Source organism: Hylobates moloch, unplaced genomic scaffold (assembly GCF_009828535.3).
Source record: "Hylobates moloch isolate HMO894 unplaced genomic scaffold, HMol_V3 SCAFFOLD_16, whole genome shotgun sequence".
Lineage (NCBI taxonomy): Eukaryota > Metazoa > Chordata > Mammalia > Primates > Hylobatidae > Hylobates > Hylobates moloch.
In genome coordinates this window covers 72,506,408-72,525,117 of record NW_026652291.1, presented here as the reverse complement: position 1 = coordinate 72,525,117, position 18,710 = coordinate 72,506,408, and the positions used below count along the sequence as shown (strand labels likewise).

The 18,710-nt window shown below is 36.9% G+C and overlaps 1 protein-coding gene across 3 annotated transcripts in view; it reads left to right on the top strand.

The window, feature by feature from the left end:
- The window catches only part of RALGAPA1 (Ral GTPase activating protein catalytic subunit alpha 1), a 286,431-nt gene that overhangs the window by 88,721 nt on the left and 179,000 nt on the right, over nt 1–18,710 (top strand). The window lies entirely within an intron of this gene.

Below are 18,710 nucleotides of genomic sequence, written 5' to 3'. Positions count from 1 at the left end.
AATGTTATTTTACAGAACTGAAGAAGTAGAACTGTGATTCACTTTACAGAACTCAAGCATTAACTGATATAGTTTCATTAAAGGAATTTACTCACAAATATGGAAAATTAGGGTAGCTAATTTCCTGTGCTACAATTATATAGTAGATTAGTTTCACAAACTTCCAACAAGAATCTCATTTGCTCTGCTGGCAGACAGCTGAGGCCAACATGCAGTCTGTTACTGAGTTTCTTGCTGCTTTTAACAAAAATGGAAGAAAGTTCTATAACCTGGGAAATAGCAACAAAGGAACAATGTTGGAAACAATTTCTGGGCATAAAATCTCACAGCATACTGTGGAATTAGCTACCATCTCATTTCTTTTTCTCAGAGGTTTATAAACTTGGCTGAATTATAGTAGAAAGAGTACTGCAATGAGAAACAAGGAGGGCTTTTTCCTGATCTCTTTTTTTACTCTCTTTGATCACTAAATAGGTAGGTAACCTTGGACAGTCTTCCAAACGTTTCTAGGCTTTTTTTAAAAGAGAGATCTCGCTCTGTTGCCTTTGTTGGATCATAGCTCACTGCAGCCCTGCACTCCTGGGCTCACAGTGATCCTACCTCAGCCTCCCCTGAGCCTCTTGAGTAGCTAGGACTACAGGCGCATGCCACCATGCCAGGCTAACTTTATTTTTCATAGAGACAGGGTCTTGCTGTGTTGCCCAGGCTGGTCTTCAGTTCCTGGCCTTAAGCAGTCCTCCCACTTTGGCCTCCCAAAGTGCTGAGATCACAGGTGTGAGCCTTTTCTAGGCTTTTTAAGTACTTCATCTATGTAGTGGGAATGATAATACTGCTCATTCCTGAAACAAAATTGCCTGAAGTTATTCCAAGGTTTACAATCAATGCTTCTATGAAAAGAGAATTTTCCTTGGGAGTGTATCTGTATTTAATGGTAATCAGTGAAAAACACTATTAATTTTAAAGAAATTTAAAGCCATTATTGTAAGAATACATGTTGTATAAAAAAATTAGGTTCTAAAGTGTTAAGAATTATGGTTTGAAAGGAAGAAACAACTAGAAAGAAAATAAGAGATTAAAGATTTTAAAAGAATTAAAATACATGGTTAATGTAAAATCCTTTAAAAGGATCACATATTCAGAATTGTCTTATGCTTTTAAAAGAAGCATAGAATTACATTAATTGTATATTCCAAGCTAGAAGAATAAGACAAGATATAAGGAAAAAAGTTATTGTAGTATTAAAATGAATATAATGGGAATTTTACTATAAAATTACTTTTTGGAATCCTAAGGAAAATGATTATATTTGAAATGCCTTCCTTCACTTTATATTAATGTCACAATTACAGAAAATATTTGTGTATTAAGAAGAAATTGTTGGCCAGGTGCAGTGGCTTACGCCTGTAATCCCAGCACTTTGGGAGGCCGAGGTGGGCAGATCACAAGGTCAGGAGTTCGAGACCAGCCTGACCAACATGCTGAAACCCTGTGTGTACTAAAAATACAAAAAAAAATTAGCCGGGCCTGGTGGCATGTGCCTGTAATCCCAGCTGCTCAGGAGGCTGAGGCAGGAGAATCGCTTGAACCCGGGAGGCAGAGGTTGCAGTGGGCAGAGATCAAGCCTGGAGCGACAGAGGGAGCGACAGAGGGAGACTCCGTCTCAAAAAAAAAAAAAAAAAGAAATTGTTCTTTGAAGTGTAAATTTTTATTTCATTTAAATCTAATCTTTTTTTAAAAGCACATTTTTTTCTGATTATAGAAGTAATTTATGCTTAGTGTGGAAAGTTACATTTAGAGAAGCATAAAGACCCATTAGCTGTCTAATGAGAAGTAATCATTGTTAACATGTTGGCATGTATCTTTGTAGTCTTTTACATAGCATGTAATGAGTAAAATATTCATGCTGACTTCATAGCTCATGGTGATTACTTTCTAGTTGTACTAACGTGAAAATAGTTTTGTCTGAACTGAACAAGCCTATCAAAGTTAAAGCCTTAAAAATTTGTTAAGAAAGGTACCTGCATGAAGTTATAAAAAGGGGCAGCAGATTAAATTAGGATGTTCTTTGGGCATATTTTTTAAAATTTTTAACATTACTTTTTTTTCTTTCTGAGACAGTCACCCAAGCTAGAGTGCAGAGATGCAATCTCAGCTCACTGCACCTCTGCCTCCCGGGTTCAAGTGATTCTCCTGACTCAGCCTCCAGTAGCTGGGATTACAGGCACATGCCACCACACCCCGCTAATTTTGTATTTTTAATAGACATGGGATTTCACCATGTTGGCCAGGCTGGTCTTGAGCTCCTGACCTCAAGTGATCCACCCACCTTGGCCTCCCAAAGTGCTGGGTTTAACATTAATTTTTCCAGCCTGGGCAACATGGTGAAACTCTGTCTCTACCAAAAAAATACAAAAAAATTAGCTGGGTGTGGTAGCGCATGCCCGTAGTGCCAGCTACTTGGTGGACTGAGGTGGGAAGATCTCTTGAGCCCAGGAGGTTGAGGCAGCAGTGAGCTGAGATCACACCACTGCACTCCAGCCTGGATGACAAAGTGAGACCCTGTTTCTAAAAAAAAAAAAAAAACCTGGATGACAAAGTGAGACCCTGTTTCTAAAAAAAAAAAAAAAAAAAAAAAAAAACCATCTTTTTTTATAGTTTTTTATTTATTTTTTGAGATGGAGTCTCGCTCTGTTGCCCAGGCGGGCATGATCTCAGCTCACTGCAACTTCCACTTCTGGGTTCAAGCAATTCTCCTGCCTCAGCCTCCCAAGTAGCTGGGACTACAGACACATGCCACCACGCCTGGCTAATTTTTGTCTTTTTAGTGGAGGCGGAGTTTCACCATGTTGGCCAGGCTGGTCTCGAACTTCTGACTTTAGGTGATCTGCCCACCTCGGCCTCCCAAAGTACTGGGATTACAGGTGTGAACCTCTGCGCCTAGCCTTTATGTTTTTCGTGAACGTACGTGGTTAAAAATTTAGACTGATTAAGTGTATACATTGTAGTAAGTCTCCCTCATCACTATTCCCCACCTTCCCATTTCACCTCACTAGAGGCAACCATTATTACCAGTTTCTTGAGAATCCTAAAGATACTTTATGTCTATACAGGCTTATAGCATAACATATAAAATCTTGTGAATCATGGCTTTACACATGTGAATGAAAGAAAATTCCTTTAAGTACTCACTATGGAATTGCTGTTCTATGCATTAAGGATATAGTTGTGAACAAAGCAAGTAAATTCCACTGGAGCTGACAATTCTAGTGTTGGGGAAGAAATATAATAAGCAAATAAACCAATAAACATGTCAGGAGTTAGTAAAGGTATGAAGAAAAGTCAATCAGGATAAAGGAATAGAAAGCTTTAGAGCTAAGGACGTAGGACTGTTTTAAGTAGGGAGGTCAGGGAAAGCTTATTCTATCCTATAAGAACAAAGACTTGAATGGAGAAAGTGCATTCCAGGCAGAAGGAAAAGTAAAAGTCCCAGAGCTAGGAATGTGCTCTAGGGCTTTTGAGTGTTTGAGGAGGAGTAAGGAAAGAAGAGAGTGTTAGGAGATGAAGTCAAGCTATAATGATATATCTTAAAGATTATTATATATCAGAAAAATGTTGGCCAGCCACAGTGGCTCACACCTGTAATCCCAGCATTTTGGGAGGCCGAGGCAGGAGGATCACTTGAGGCCAGGGGTTCGAGACCAGCCTGGACAACATGGTAAAACCCTGTCTCTACTAAAAATACAAAAATTAGCTGACCGTTGTAGTACACGCCTGTAGTCCCTAGTCCCAGCTACTCAGGAGGCTGAGGCATAAGATTTGCTTGAACCAGTAGGCGGAGGTTGCAGTGAGTCAAGATTGTAGCACTGCACTAGGCAGAGCAAGACTGTCTCAAAAAAAAAAAAAAAAACGTGGAATGTCCTGTATCATAATTACATGGAAGTACTATAATTTAACCTATGTCCTAAAGATGAATATACCTTTTATAATTTTGTGCTATTAAAAATGATGTAGAATAGGCTGGGCGCAGTGGCTCACGCCTGTAATCCCAGAACTTTGGGAGGCCGAGGTGGGTGGATCACCTGAGGTCAGGTGTTAGAGACCATCCTGGCTAATATGGTGAAATCCCATTTCTACTAAAAATACAAAAAATTAGCCAGCGTGGTAGTGTGCGCCTGTTATCCCAGCTACTCAGGAGGCTGAGGCAGGAGAATCGCTTGAACCCGGGAGGCAGAGGTTGCAGTGGGCCGAGATCGCACCATTGCTCTCCAGCTTGGACAACAAGAGTGAAACTCCGTCTCAAAAAAAAAAGGTATAGAATATACTTACGTATTCTTCTATATTTTGTGCATATATGCAAGTATATCTATAGGTTAAGTCTGTAGGATATGAAATTAATTTGCCCTCTAAAAAGAGGAACCTTTGTAGCCTTAATAGATTTAAGCAAGGATCATTAGTAGATATCAAAAACATTAATATGTAAAGGATTGCTTGGGAAGAGGATATTCACTTGTTGCCAAGGATTATCTTACAGATTATTTATATTTGCAAAGGGTAAGTATACCTTTACAATGGAGGGACCTGGAATCAAGCCTATATACCTAACTTCTAGTTTATAGTATATATAGGAGATAGAAGAACAAATTAAATGACTCCAAGAGAAAATAATTAAACAAAATTAGAAGGTAGTACATATTATGAGACAACTGGTCTAGCCTCTTCAAAAACACAGTATCATTTTTAAAAAGTTGAGGTGCGGTCTGTTTTAGGCTCAAGAGACAATAACCAAATGCAATATATGAACTCTCATGGAATCCTGGTTTGAAAAACATTATAAAAATTATTTTGAGGATATCTTGGTAACTTTGAATATGGATTGAATATCAGATGATATTACGGAATTTTTGTTAATTTTCTTAGGTGTGATAATGGTATATAGGTATATAATGGTATATAATTTTCTTAGGTGTGATAATGGTATATAGGTATATAATGGTATATAATTTTCTTAGGTGTGATAATGGCATATAGGAGGATGATCTTTTTTTTTTTTTTTTTTTTGAGAGGGAGTCTCGCTCTGTCGCCCAGGCTGGAGTGCAGTGGCGCAATCTCGGCTCACTGCAAGCTCCGCCTCCCAGGTTCACGCCATTCTCCTGCCTCAGCCTCTCCGAGTAGCTGGGACTACAGGCGCCCGCCACCACGCCCGGCTAATTTTTTTGTATTTTTAGTAGAGACGGGGTTTCACCGTGGTCTCGATCTCCTGACCTCGTGATCCGCCCGCCTCGGCCTCCCAAAGTGCTGGGATTACAAGCGTGAGCCACCGCACCCGGCCCTATAGGAGGATGATCTTACCTGTAGGTGAATCCTGAAATATTTAGGGATGAAGGACTCATGGTATCTGCAACTTACTTTCAAATATTTCAGCAAAAATGTACACACAAAAAAATAAAGCAAATATGGCAAAATGCTAAGCAGTTGAATCTAGGTGGAGGTATACCTGTTTACATTGCAATAGTCTTTTTTGTTTGTTTGTTTTTGTTTTTTGAGATGGGGTCTCACTGTGTCACCCAGGCTGGAGTGGAGTGGCGCGATCTCAGCTCACTGCAACCTCTGCCTCCCGGGTTCAAGTGATTCTCCTGCCTCAGCCTCCCAAGTAGAGTAGCTGGGACTATAGGCGCACACCACCATGCCCGGCTAATTTTTGTATTTTTAGTGAGATGGGGTTTCACCATGTTGGCCAGGCTGGTCTTGAACTCCTGACCCCAAGTGATCCGCCCTCCTTGGCCTCCCAAAGTGCTGGGATTATAGGCACGAGCCACCATGCCTCACCATCTTTTAATTTTTTCTACATTTGAAAATTTTCTTAAAAAATTGGGAAGAAAGGGGCTTTATAAAAAGTCATTACATGACTCGTATTGCCAGCAACATAGTGAACTTGATATTCTGGAGCTATTAGATATTCTTGCTAGCATTTCGTTGTACCACTGGTTTGCAAATAGAGAAACCTCTAAGACTCTTCTTACTCACTTCCTTGACCAAAATAAACAAAACTATGTGCGGAAAATGGAGTGATGAGCAGTAAGCACACTGGAAAAGTAGGATGATCTTGAAGGAAATTGCTGATAATCACTTCTGGGATCCAGACTAAGACTTGAGCAAGCTTCAAGGTTGGATGACTGAATTGAAGACTTCCATGTTGAATTGGTTATCTTGACAAAGATACAAGTTAATTTCAGGTCAGTAATGCTTCCTGACAGTTGTACAAGCAAACACAAATTATCTGGAGTAATTCACTCTCAATTAGGCCTCCAGAAATTCCACAGATTAGAATCAACCAAATATGAGTTCACAAAGATTATTCAGTAAACATGGAAACAAATTATGTAAATGAGTTAGCAAGAAAGAGAGAGAGAATTTAGATTCCTTAAGATTTTAATCCCTAATACTGGAATAAAATAACCAGACTATAAAATAACCATGTTTGAAATGTTTAAAGAGGAAAATGATAAGCTCATTAAAATGATTTAAAAGAATCAAACAGAACTTTGAGAAATAAAAATATAATTCCTGAAAAAAAACAATATTAAGCAACACATAAAATATAAATATAAATAAAGAGAGAATCAGTGACTTGGATTAGAAATTTGAGGAAATTACCCAGGACATTGAGATGGGAAATGTGAAGGAGAGGGTAAGAAGTTTGTAGAACGGGATGAGAGGGTCTGATGTGTCTAGTTGGAATACCAGAAGGAGAGAATGGAGGAGAGGCAGTATTTCAAGAATGACAGAGAATTTATTAAAGCTATGAGTCTATAGAAACAGAAGCACATAATATACCAAATAAGTAAGTAGAAACCCGTACTTAAACACACTGCAGTGACATAGCAGAATGGAAAGACAAAGAAAAGAGCATAAAGGCTGCAAAGAGAAAAAATACATAATCTGCCAGAGAAAAACAGTTATGCTGAAAACAGTGTTCTCAGCACTGACAATGGAAGACTGAACAGCATGATAATATCTTCAAAGTGCTAAGGAAAAATAACTATCATTATAGAATTGTGTACTGACCAAACTTTCAAAATGGAGGGTAAAAGAAAGACAAAAGCTTAAAATAGTTTGCTATGGATTGACCTTCATGAAATAACTTCTAAAAGAATATTTCAGGAAAAAAAATTACCCCAGAATTAAAGTCTGAGATGCAAGAAGGATAAATGATCAAAGAAAGTGGTAAATGTGTAGGTAAATCTAAAGAAATATTATCTGAATATAGTAATTCTGGAATTAAAATGAAGGGTAGAATTTAAATACTGGTCATTCATAATATATAGTTCAGGAAGAGTTTGGTGACAGTATAAATATTCTCAAATCCTTATCTTGTTCAGGGTGAGGTAGAGAGCTGGTGTTGTTGCATTAACTTTAGACTTTAAAAATATAAGGTAAAAAGACAACCCGATTAAAAATGGACAAAGGATTTGAATGGACATTTCTCTAAAGAAGATATGCAAATGGCCAATAAGCACATGCTCAAAAACACTAGCTATCAGAGAAATGCAAATGAAAATCACAGTAAGATGCCACTTTACACCCACCCACTAGGATGGCTATTGTTTATCAAAATACGAATATTAAGTGTTGGTGAGGATGTGGAGAAATTGGAATCCTTATATATTGCTAGTGGGAATGTAAAATGGTACAGCTACTTTGAAAAACACTCTGGAAATCATTTCCTTTAAAGTTAAAATTATATGACCCAGCAATCCCATTCACAGGTATATATCCAAGAGACTTGAAGAGTGGCTGCTCTCATCAATTTTTTTTTTTTTTTTTTTGAGACGGAGTCTTGCTCTGTCACCCAGGCTGGAGTGCAGTGGCATGATCTCAGCTCACTGCAACCTCTGCCTCCTGGGTTCAAGCGATTCTCCTGCCTCAGCTTCCTGAGTAGCGCCTGCCACCATGCCTGGCTAATTTTTGTTTTTTAGTAGAGATGGGATTTCACCACGTTAGCCAGGCTGGCCTCGAACTCCTGGCCTCAAGCAGTCCATCCGCCTGGGCCTCCCAAAATCCTGGGATTATAGGCGTGAGCCACCGCGCCTGGCCCGCTCACATCAATTTTATATACTTGTTGCCAAAATCATTTTTAGTCTAAAGTGCAGTTTATTTCCTATTCTCAAGAAGTTCATGACCTTCTGAGACTGACAAATTCATGTCCATATGCTCTAGTATTACTATAGTATTGGGACCAATCTGATTTATTTTAATGGATTTTTCTGGTATAATTTCTCACTTTTCCCTTTTGCTTATTGCATGTAAACGCTGAAAAAGAACTACTGAATAATCCTGTAAACACAAAAAACTAGATTCCTCCTCGTCATTGAGAAGGGGAGTAACCTGATAAAACTGTTTTTAGAGATTAATTTGGAAATATTGAGTACTGTGAGTTTAAGAAGACACTAATGGAACCTGAAGTGGGTAGCTTTATTAATGTAAAGTCAGGACCAGGGTTGAAGGACAAACAGTGGGGATAGAGAATAACCAAGTTGCTCAAGCTAGAAGTCTAGGAGTTAGCTTCAACTCTTCTCTCTCTCCTATATCCCCAAACTCTGATTGAATCATCATATCCTGATGATTGTATCTTGAGCTAAGTATCTCTCACCTTTCTTCACTTCTTTACATTTTCACTGCTGCTATCTTGGTCCAGTACACCATTACGTCTACATTGCTGCAAGAGTTTCCTAACTTCCCTGCGTCAGTTTTTACAACCTCCAGATCCGTTTTCTACCTTCTTGTCATAGTGATATTAAGGATAATTTCAAATTGATGTAACTTATTTGCTTATATTTTTCAGTGGTCTTTTATTGCTCTTGGGATAAAATTGAAAATCTTACCATGATTTTTATAAGGCCCTGCATGATTAGGCCTCTGCCCACTTTTCCAATCTCATTTTATTCCTTTCTCCTTTGCTCTCTACTTTCCACATTACTAGGCTTCATTTATTAAAGAAGTGAGAGAAGAAAATTAACCAACCTGAGATTTACATCCAGCTTATTTGTCCTTCAAAAGTGAAGGACATGGGTGCATTGACTCACGCGTGTAATCTTAGCACTTTGTAATCTTAGCACTTTAGACTGAGGTGGTGGGAGGATTGCTTGAGGCCAGGAGTTTGAGGCTAGCCTGAGCAACATAGTGAGACCCTGTCTCTACAAAAATTTTTAAAATGCGCTGGGTGCAGTGGCGCGTGCCTTGTAGTCATAGCTTCTCAGGAGAAAGAAGTGAGAGGATTGCTTGAGCCCAAGAGTTTGAAGCCACAGTGAGCTATGATTGCACCACTGCCCTCCAGCCTGGGTGACAGAGCAAGATCCAGTCTAAGAAAAATAATAAATATAACAAATTTAAAAATGAAGGGGAAATAAAGACTGTCAAATGAACAAAGATGGAGAGAATTTGTTGCCAGTATACTTGCTTTGCAAGAAATGTTAAAAGAAATTATTTATAAAGAATGAAAGTGATAGAGGTCAGAAACTGCATAAATAATGGAAGAGTGTTAGATAATTAATGAATGAAAGTAAAATATTTACTTACCACCAACACTGGAAAAGAAAAAGAAAGTAAAATAAAATAAAATATTTTCTTTTTCTTTCTTTCTTTTTTTTTTTTTTTTTTTGAGACATGCTGTGTCACCCAGGCTGGAGTGCAGTGGCGTGATCTGGGCTCATTGCAACCTCTGCCTCCCAGGTTCAAGCAATTTTCCTGCCTCAGCCTCCTGAGTAGCTAGGATTACAGGTGTGCACCACCATGCCCAGCTAATTTTTGTATTTTTAGTAGAGATGGTGTTTCACCATGTTGGCCAGGCTAGTCCCAAACTCGTGACCTCAAGTGATGCACCCACCTTGGCCTTCCAAAGTGTTGGGATTATAGGCGTGAGCCACCGCGCCAGCCTTTTTTATTCTTAATTAATCTAACAGCTAATGATTTGTTAAACAAACCGAAAACATATTAGGTGATTATAGCTTGTGGATGGTGAAATGATTGACAGCAGTATTTTAAGGGATGAGAAGGAGGAATTGGGAATCCTTTTAAGTATGTCTAGCTGGAAAGTGGTACAGCATTGTTTTAAAAAGAGGACTTGAGTGGGGTACAGTGGCTCATGCCTGTAATTACAGCACTTTGAGAGGCCAGGGTGGTTGGAGTTCAGGTGAGAGGCCAGGTGGCTGGAGTTGCGTGAGCCCAGTTCAAGACCAGCCTACACAACATGGTGAAACTCTGTCTCTACAAAAAAATCGAAAAATTATTCAGGTGTGGTGGCTCGCACCTGTACTCCCGGCTCCTCAGGAGGCCAAGGTAGGAGGATCGCTTGAGCCCAGGAAGTTGACACTGCAGTGAGCTGAGATTATGCCACCGCACTCCCACTTGGGTGACAGAATGTGACCCTGTCTTAAGAAAAAGAAGACTTGGATTAGTTGTTAATACATATTGCAAACTCAGGGGCAACCACTAAAAAGGTTTTTTTAAAATGTAGTGTAATTCATATGCTAGGAGGGGAGAAAAATAGAATCATATAAAATACTCAGAACCAGAGGAGGCAGTAAGGAGTGGAATACAAAAAAGAAGGGCACTGAATAGAGAACAGGAACAAATGTGGTACAGTGTTAACTATAGCAATAATCACTTTAAACATTAGCTGTCTAAATAAACCAATTAAAAGACAAAGACTGTCTCAACGGATAAAAGAACAAGCCTCAACTATATGTTGACTATAAGAAGTCCCTTTAAAATATAAAGATACATAGATTAGACAGATTAAAAATGAAGAGATGGCAAAAGATATACTATGCTAACATTAATCAAAAGAAAGTGAAACTAATTATGCAGTCGTGTCATTTAACAAATGGGGATATATTCTGAGACATGCATCAGTAGGTGATTTCTTCAGTGTGCGAACATCATAGAGTGTATTACAGAAACCTAGGTGACATAATCTACTACATACCTAGGCTGTATGGTGTAGCCTATTGCTTCTAGGCTGCAAACCTGTGCAACATGCAACTGTACCGAATATTGTAGGCAATTATAATACAATGGTAAATATTTGTGTAAGCATATCTAAACATAGAAATGGTACAGTAAAAATAAAGTTATAATCTCTACAGCTAAAAGAGTATTATAAAATCTACAGTAAAATTAGAGTTTTATAATCCATAAGGACCACCATCATACATGCAGTCTGTTGGTGACCGAAACATCATTACGCAGTGCATGACTATGTTAATTTCAGACAAAGCAGACTTTAGAGCAGGGAGAATTATCAAGAATAAAGAGGGGTATTACATAAAGATGATTAATTCTAGCCTGGCATAGTGGCTCACGCCTGTAATCCCAGCACTTTGGGAGGCCAAGGAGGGTGGATCACCTGAGGTCAGGAGTTTGAGACCAGCCTGGCCAACATGGTTAAACCCTGTCTCTACTAGAAATACAAAAAATTAGCCGGGCTGGTTGGCATATGCCCATTGTCCCAGCTACTCAGGAGACAGGATAATTGCTTGAGCCCAGGAGGCAGAGGTTGCAGTGAGCTGAGATCATGCCACTGTACTCCAGCCTGGGCAACAGAGCAAGACTCCATTTCAAAGAAAAAAAAAGATGATTAATTCTCCAAGAAGACATAATAATCCTTAACGTGTGTTCACTAACAACAAAATACATGAGGCAAAAACAGATAAACCTGCCCAGAGAAATAGAAGAAGTAGTGGTACTGTGGTTGGATATTTAACATCTTTCTATCAGTAATTGACAGATCCAGCAGGCAGAAAATCAGTGAGGACATAAATGAAATGAATAGCACTGTCAGTCAACTGGATCTAATTATGACATCTATAAATTGCTTAATCCAGCAGAGATTATACTCATTCTTCTCAAACTCATGCGAAACATTCACCAAGACCACATTCTGGGTCATAAAACATGCCTTAACAAACTAAAAGGAATAGAAATCATACAAAATATACCTTCTGACTGCAATGGATTTAACTATAAATCAATGATGGAAAAAGTTGGAAAACTCTAAAATACTTGGAGATTAAACGACACACTTCTAAATAACGCACAGCTCAAAGATGTTTCAAGATAAATTGTAGAATATTTTGAACTAAATGAAAATATAACATCAAAATTTGTGAGCAGTGAAAGCTGTGCTTAGAGGAAAATGTACAGTATTGAAAATATATATTACTAAAGAAGAAAGATCTAAAACCAGTAATCTAAGCTTCCACCATAGGAAACTAGAAAAAAAAAATCCAAAGTAAGTAGAAGAAAAGAAATAATAAGAATTAGAGCAGAAAACAGGGAAGTTGAAAGTAGGAAATCACTAGAGAAAAATCAACAAAACCGAAAGTTGGGTCTTAGAAAATATCAACAAAACCAATAAATCTCTAGCTAAGTTAAATAAGAAAAAAAGAAGATATCAATTATTAATACCAGAAATGAAAGAAGAACCATTACCATTGATCTTTTTATTATTTGTTTTATTTTTAATTTTTCTGGGTATATAGTAGGTATATGTATTTATGGGGTACCTGAGATATTTTGATACAAGAGTGCAATGCGTACTAATCACATCAGTGTAAATGGGGTATTCATTACCTCAAACATTTATTCTTTGTGTTTCAAACCATCCAATTATATTCTTTTAGTTATTTTTAAATATACAATTAAATTATTTTTTGCTATAGTCACCCTGTTGTACTAGCAAATACTAGGTCTTATTCATTCTAATTTTTTTTTCGTACCCATTAACCATCTGCACTTACCCTTTCCCCCACTATACTTCCTCCGAGCCTGTAGTAACTATCCTTCTACTCTCTATCTCCATGATTTCAATTGTTTTAATTTTTAGCTCCCACAGATAAGTGAGAGCATGTGATGTTTGTCTTTCTGTGCCTGGCTTATTTCACTTAACATAATGACCTCATGTCAGGATCTCATTCTTTTTTATGGTTGAATAATACTTCATTGTGTATATATACCACATATCCTTTATCTATTCATCTGTTGATGGACACTTAGGTTGCTTCCATATCTTGGCTATTGTGAATAGTGTTGCAATAAACATGGGAGTGCAGATATCTCTTTGATAAACTGATTTCCTTTCTTTGGGTGTATACCCAGGAGTGGGATTGCTGATTGGTAGCCCTATTTCTAGTTTTTTGAGAAATCTCCAAACTGTTCTCTATAGTGGTTGTACTAACTTACATTCTTACCAACAGTATGTGAGGGCTCCCTTTTCTTCACATCCTGGCCAGCATTTGTTATTGCCTATCTTTTGGATAAAAGCCATTTTAGCTGGGGTGGGATATCTCATTGTAGTTTTGATTTGCATTTCTCTGATTATCAGTGATGTAGAGCACCTTTTCGCATACCTGTTTGTCATTTGTATGTCTTCTCTTGAGAAATGTCTATCGATCTTTTGTCCATTTTTAATTGGATTATTAATTTTTTCCTGTAGAGTTGTTTGAGCTCCTTGTCTATTCTAGTTATTAATCCCTTGTCAGATGGATACTTTGCAAATATGTTTTCCCATTCTGTTGGTCGTCTCTTTACTTTGTTGACGATTTACTTTGCTGTGTAGAAGGTTTTTAACATGATGTCATCTCATTTGTCCATTTTTGCTTTGGTTGCCTATGGATATTATTTAATAAGTCTTTGCCCGCTTCATTGTCCTGGAGAGTTTCCCCAAAGTTTTCTTTCAATAATGTCATAGTTTGAGATCTTAGATTTAAGTCTTTAATCCATTTTTATTTGATTTCTCTATATGGAGAACAATAGGGATCTAGTTTCATTCTTCTGCCTATGGATATCCAGTTATCCCAGCACCATTTATTGAAGATACTGTCCTTTCCCCAGTGTATGTTCTTGGCATTTTTATGGAAAATGAGTTCACTGTAGACGTGTAGATTTATTTCTGGGTTCTCTGTTCTGTTCCATTGGTCTATGTGTCTGTTTTTATGATCCTTTTATTTACTGATAAAAGAATTAAATTTGATAACCTAAAAGAAATAGACCAATTACTTGAAAGGTACAATCTACCAAAACTCATACAAGAAGAACTAGATAATCTGAACAGCCTGATATGTATTAATGAAATTGAATCAATAACTAACAACCTTCCAAATTAGAAAGCACCAGGCCCAGATGGTGAAGTCTACCGAATATTTAAGAAAGAGATAATTCTCCACAATTTTTCTCAAAAAATAGAAGCAGAAGGAATACTTCCTAATTCTTTCGAGGAGTACTGCATTACCCTAATGCAATTCATCTCATCAACAGGCTAATGAAGAAAAGCCATATGATCACATCAATAGATGCAGAAAAAACACTTGGCAAAATCCAACACCCATTTAGGATAAAAACTCTCAGCAAAGTAGGAATAGGGAGAACTTCCTCAACTTGATAAATCTATTAAAAAACAAAAACACAGGTCAGCCTACCTCTAGCATCTTACTTAATGGTGAGAAACTAGGTTTTTTTCTGCTGAGATCCACAACAAGACAAGGATATCTCACTATTCCTGTAAGACAGGAAAAGGAAATAAAAGGTCTACAGTTTGAGAAGAAATAAATAAAGCTATCTTTGTACATGACATGATTATTTATGTGGAAAATTTCAAAGTGACAACCTCCTGAATCTAATAAGCAATTATAGCAAGGTTATAGGATGCCAGATTAATATATAAAAGTCACTTGCTCCCTCCATACCAGCAATGAACAACTGGAATTTGAAACTGAAAGCACAGTACCCTTTACACTGGCACCAAAAATCTCCAAAACAATTAGGTATAAATCTAGCAAAATATTTACAAGATCTATATGAGGAAAACTATGAAACTTTGATGAAAGAAATCAAAGAATATCTAAATAAGTTGAGAGGTCTAATTCATGTACATGGATAGAAAAACTCGCTATTGGCAAGATGTCATTTTTTCCCTACTTCATCTGTAGATTCAACACAATCTCAGTTGATTTTGTTCTTAACAAGTTATTTTGTGGATATTGACAGACAGAATCTAAAATTTATATAGAAAGGCAGAGCATGAGCAACATGGCAAAACCTGTGTCTACAAAAAATACAAAAACTAGTTGGATGTGGTGTCATGTGCCTGTAGTCCCAGCTACTTGGGAGCCTGAGATGGGAGGATTGCTTAAGTTCAGGAGGTCAAGGCTGCAGTGAGCCATGATTGTGCCCCTGCACTCTCTAGCCTGGGTATCACAGCAAGATCTTGTATCAGGAAAAAAAAAAAAGGAAAGGCAAAAGAGCCAGAAGAGTCAACACAATATTGAAGGAAAAGAATGAATTCAGAGAAGGGACAGAACCTGACTTCAAAATTTACTATAGTAATCAAGAAAGTATGGTATGGGTGAAAGAATAGAGAAATAGATGGAATAAAATAGAGATTCCAGAAAGACCCACACAACTAGAGTCCACTGATCTTCCACAAAGGAGCAAAGGCAATTCAATGGAGAAAGGATGGTCTTTTCAACATGGTGCGGTAACAATTGGACATCCACATGCCAAAAAAAGATGAATCTAGACACAGACCTTACGTCTTTCACAAAAATTAACTCAAACAGATCATAGACCTAAATGTAATATACAAAAGTATAAAACACCTAGAAGAAAACATAGGAGAAAGTCTAGGACAGCTTGGGTTTGGCAATGAGTTTTATAATACAACACCAACAATAAAATTCATGAAAAAAATTGCTAAGTTGGACTTTATTAAATTTAAAACTTCTGCTTTGTGAGAGACATTGTTAAGGGAATGAAATGACAAGTCACAGATTGGGAGAAAATCTGCAAAACACATACCTGATAAAGGACTGGTTCTAAAATATACAAAGAACTCTTAATATTCAACAGGAAGAGAACAACCTGAAAAATGGGCAAAAGATGTTAACAAACACCTCACCAAAGAAGATACAGAGATGGCAAATAAGCATATGAAAAGATGCTCAACATCGTATGTCATTAGACTATTGCAAATTAAGACAAGATACCACTACACACCTAAAAGAATGGCTAAAATCCAAAACACTGACAACACCAAATGCTGGCAGGGAAGTGTAGCAATGGTAACTCTCATTGGTGGTGGAAATACAAAATTATATCATCACAGTGGGAGACAGGTAGTTTCTTACAAACCTAAACATAGTCTTACTGTAGGATCCAACCATAGCACTCTTTGTATTTACCTATATAAGGTGAAAACATGTCCACGCAAACATCTGCACATGAATATTTATAGCAGCTTTAGTTGTAATTGTCCAAGATATTCTTCAATAGGTGAATAGACAAACTGTTGTACATCCATAAAATGGAATATTATTCCATGATAAAAAGAAATGAGCTTTCAGACCATGAAAAAAAAAACATGAAGAAACTGAATGAGTATTGCTGAGTAAAAGAAGCTAATCTGAAAAGGCTACATACTGTATGATTTCAAATATATGACATTGTGGAAAAGGCAAACTTTTGTCAACAGCAAAAAGATGACTGGTTTCCAGGCACTAGGAATGGGGGGGTGGGGCTAGAAGAAGGGATGAATAGGTAGAAGCAAGCACAGAGAATAAAGATTTGAAACTATTCTCTATGGTACTTGTAATGGTATATATGTGTCACTATACTTTCTCAAAACCCATAGAAGGTACTACATAAACAGTGATCCCTAATGTAAACTATGGACTTTAGCAATACTGTGTCAATATGAGCCTGTTAATTGCAGCAAATGTACCATGCTAATACAAGATGTTAATAATTGGGGAAACTGGTAGGGAGGGGGAAAGGGATGTATGGAAACTCTTTGTAGTTGACACTCATTTTTTATCTGTAAACCTAAAACTGTTTTTGAAAAATGTGTATTCTTTAAAAATGTATTTTTTGGAATAGAAAATAATTTAGACATTTGAAATAACCACAGATTTATCTGTAAAATTTTTAATTCATTTTTTAGTTTGTGTCATTTTCCATTTATTTACTTTCTGACTTGCATTGGGAAAAACAAATTGTATTTCTGACATTGATTTACATTTCTCTTTTATGAAGTATTTCCTTTAATAACAAACCTGATTCCTCTCTTGTTAAAACTGTATTTTTTCCTATGACTTTGAATTACCTGATAGAGTGATAGAATATTTAACTTTTTCTGACTAACTTAAACAGCTTTCTTTATACTGGTGATCTAAACTGATGTAAGGACCTTATGTCCTTACAATTCATGAAGACACTAGTATAGTCTATGTTGAAATTTGCAAAGTAACAGTTTTGTCACATAATGTTTCAAAGACTTATTTTACTGGTGGCTTTCTAGAATTTTCAGATAGAAATCGTAAGAGAATTTTTTTGTTTTTTCTTTGAAAGTCTAGGAGAATTTATTCATTATTTTTCACTTAATAAACATAAAGGGAACTTACCTGCATTTAAAAGATATTAAGCATGATATAATCTTTTTATCTCAGAATACTCAAGATGGCTTTATTTTAAGATAAATTTTGTTATTAATAGTTAAGTTTAAAATATAAAAAATGTGGAGAGTGTGTCTGTGGTTTTGCTTATGCTAACAAATATTAAGAGAGATTGCAATGAATTTAAGAATTATTAAAAAAATAAAAGCAAAAATAAAAAAAGAATTATTTTTGAACATACTCATAAGCAGTGTAACTTGCTTGCATTTATGATTTAGGACCTGGTGTTCAATTTTTGGAGCATATATATCACTGTTTTGTTTTCAGATTTTGCTTTTCATTTATGTGTATTATGATAATAGGCCTTCATTTAGGGACTTTAACAAGTATTTCTGCCAATGGATAGGAATGTATAAATAATGTGAATTTTAATAAATAAGGAGGAAAATGTATATAATATTTTGGAAATGAGAAAATTCTGGAGTTGCCTTCCTCATATTTATTTTTTGTATTTGTATGCTGTTAAGGATCCATCACATTTGCGGTCCATGAATTTCTTATGCTATACGGAAACTCTACAGTGCAAGTTACAGTTTTTTATATAGTCTGTATGGTCCAAGGTGAATTTATGGGAATGCATTTTTTTTTGAGAGGGGAAAAGATAGGAAGCCTTCAAAAATTGTCATGCTCATAATTTGAAAATCTGTTTTTACTTTTTGATGTTATATTTTTCATACTGCCCATTAAGCATATTATAGATTTATGATCACGATGTATGGTGTTAGGAATGTATGTGCTAATAGAAATGTCAGTAACTAAGTGTTTAGGTTAGTAAGTCCCAAAAGATCTCAATAGCTAATTCATTGTAAATAATTTTCTATAGTGAGGGTTACATAGCTGTGAAGCCCTTGACAGACTTCTAGGTATGCCTGAAGACTCAAGAGTTTTTAGTTAAAACAAAAACAACAACAAAAAATACATTTTTGCTCCATTTTTTAGGGTTTTTAAATTTGTTTTTGAGGCAGTCTTACTCTGTTGCCCAGGCTGGAGTACAGTGGCACAAACATGGCTCATTGTAGCCTTGACCTCCTGGGCTCAAGTGATCCTCTCACCTCAAGCCATCGGAGTAGCTGGGACCAGAGGGAGGCACCACCACACCCAGCTAATGTTTTAGTTTTTGTTTTTTGTAGAGATGGGGTCTCCCTCAGTTGCCCAGGCAGGTCTTGAACTCTTGGGCTCAAGCCATCCTCCTACCTTGGCCTCCCA